This window comes from Marmota marmota, unplaced genomic scaffold, assembly GCF_001458135.2.
Source record: "Marmota marmota marmota unplaced genomic scaffold, marMar, whole genome shotgun sequence".
In the NCBI taxonomy this organism is placed as follows: Eukaryota; Metazoa; Chordata; class Mammalia; order Rodentia; family Sciuridae; genus Marmota; species Marmota marmota.
In genome coordinates, this window is record NW_026000168.1 from 3,817,176 (window position 1) to 3,820,008 (window position 2,833).

The following is a 2,833-nucleotide window of genomic DNA, read 5'->3' on the forward strand; positions in this document are numbered from 1 at the left end:
CCCCCCGTGCACGCACCGTCCAAGTCTCTGGTGGTCTCCCAGGCACCCGGCCCCAGCCACACCCACGGACAGCGCGTCCCGAGCCCTGCGTGCCTTGGCAAGGCCCGTCCTACCCCTCTTTCTTTCGGCATTGCCAACGCAGTCTGCTGAGCCCAGATGCCACCTTGGGAGCTGGGACCCCAGCAGTGAGGACTTCAGGTCCCTGTGTCCTTGAACTTGAACTTGGGAAGGGCTGAGAGACAGCATCCTGTGTGGTAAGTGTGACTCACGGTAAGCGCAAGCTCTCCAAGGAGGTGGCATCCGAGCAGGGACCTGAATGAAGGTGGGTGGGACCTGGGCTGGGCTCTGCAGCAGGAGGCCCAGACACAGGGGCTGGCAGTGCTCAGGTCAGCCAGCGGCCCCCAGGCTCCATCCGTAAAGGGAAGGGCTGGACTGGGCCACTCTTACCACTCCAGCTAAGAGCGCGTGGCACCCCGGGAGGCCATTTGTTCCACCCCCACACACGCTAAGAGTCACTATTTGTGGGATTCAGGGGCTTAAACAGGGACGTGCGCCTGAGGAACTTCCGGATCCGGGGGCCTAAACATGGACACTTGAGGCACTTCTGGATTCAAGGGCCTAAACATGTCTGGGTCCTTGTCTCTATAAAGGGCAGGGCTGACTCTCAGAAGGGACGTGGTCCATGAAGAGGAGCGGAGCATGGGACCTGTTGGGGGCAGACTGAGCTGTTGCACCCTGAACTTGAATGTGACGGTGGCCTCACTTCCCAGCCTTCCTCTGGGTGTCACTTCCACCCCTTCCAGGCGGTGCCGGGGAGGAAGTGAGACCAGGGGCAGGGGCCAGGCCCTGAGGAGGGACACTGTCTTTCTCCTCGCTTAGCCAGGCGCCTGGCCTGTCTGGGGACGGGGATGTCTCGTGACACTGGCTGCCTCCTGCATCCCTGCCCCAGGACCTCAGGGACCACAGGTGGGGACAGTCGTTGATCCTCCCCTGGCCGCTGACCCTCAGCCCCAGGGTCTGCCCAGAGAGAGCTCTGTCTCCCAGAGGGTCAGGGGGCCCCTGTGACGTGCTGCTCCTTCCCCACCGTCATCCTGGGCGAGCACAGGTCAGGACACCAGACGCTACTGAGAGTGACATCTCCTAGATGGGCGGCTGGGGACTTTGCCTCTGTCCCCAGGCCTCGGACACCGGATGATCCCCCCCAGAGACAGAAAATAACCCCACACTGCCCGAGACTTATTTTTATGCTTTGGATTCTGAAATTTTCCTGCTGCCACCTTCTTTGTGAAGCCAGTTTTTCAACAGGGACAATATTCCAGGGGGTGGGGTGGGGGGACAACATGGAGTGGATCAAACCAAGCGGACACATCTGGTCCTCCAAGAGAAATCTGGATTGGGGGGAGAAAAGCCATTCCCAACTGGAGAAATAGTGAAGTTCCCTTGTCCTTATTCTGTGTAAGAAAAATAAATAATAATTTGATGTTAACTCATCAAATTATCTTTGACGAGTGCCTGGCTCATAGGAAAACTGATTCTGTTTTATGGAATGAAGTGTTCCCTGATTTTAAAATTTAAAATGAAGCCAATTAAGATTGTTAAATTACACTGTCATAATTCTGCTCTTTGGTAGCAGAAATAAACCTTTTTTTTTTTTTTTTAAAAAGAATCACTATTTGTTTAATTATTACCAAGGACTGTCGCACGCCACACGCCCGCTGACCTGTACCACCATCGTCCCATTGAAGCTCGTCAGCGATCCAGAGGCCAGTGGCGTCCAATCCCAACTTCACCCACGGGGACACGGGCTCAGGACGTTCCAGTGATTTGTCCCCAGAGACACAGAACAGATGAGTGTCGGTAAAGGGTGGGGCCCAGCAGTGTGATCTGAGGCCACTAAAGGACTTTCTTGAAATCCCAGGCCAAAGAGAAAAACAATGCCCAGCCTCTCCCGGGGCCACAACAGGTGTCACCGTCCTCTCCGGCCTCTTTAGCATCAGCCTGTGCGTCTGAGCCACCGTGGAGGAAAGGTGGACTCAGAGCCAGCCTCCTGGGAAGCAGGTTGCCAGAGAGGCCAAAGGAGAGCCCTCGGCCAGGCACAGTGGCCCACCCTGTGATCCCAGAGGCTCGGGAGACTGAGGCAGGAGGATGGCGAGTTCAAAGCCAGCCTCAGCAACTTAGCAAGGCTCTAAGCCACTCAGCGAGACCTTGTCTCTCATAAAATACAAAATAGGGCTGGGGATGGGGCTCAGGGGTCGAGTGCCCCTGGGTTCAATCCTCAGCACCAAAAAAAAAAAGGGAGCCCTCGGATCCTTTTTGAGGCTCCCTGCCCAGCCACGGGGACAGGAGAGAGCTCGCGGCTCTCTCCATAAGACCTTGCCAGGCGCTTGCAGGAGCGAGGGCCCGCCACACCGTGCTCTGTCCTGCATGACCCTCCCCGTGCCCTGAACGAGGCGCCTAAAATCACAGCCACTGAATTAATCACCGCCTTCTAGATTCCTGCACTGGGCGGGAAGCTGCCCAGCAGCCAGCCGCGAACACCCCTAACTGCATGAAGAAGGCACTTCCCGACCTGTGCTGGCCATAGTCCAACTCTCTTTAGCCACAGGTGGCCCGTGGCAGAGCCGCCGTGGGACACATCTGTAAGGCAGAGGGTTCTGTGGCTCAGTGATGATGCTTGCTCAGGTTTTTCTTTTCCTCCTTTTTTTAAAAAAAATATATTTTTGCTTTTTAGTTGTAGTTGGTACCATACCTTTATTTTACTTATTTTACGTGATGCTGAGGCTTGAACCCAGGGCCTTGCACGTGCGTGGCGCGCGCTCTACCAGCTTCTTCA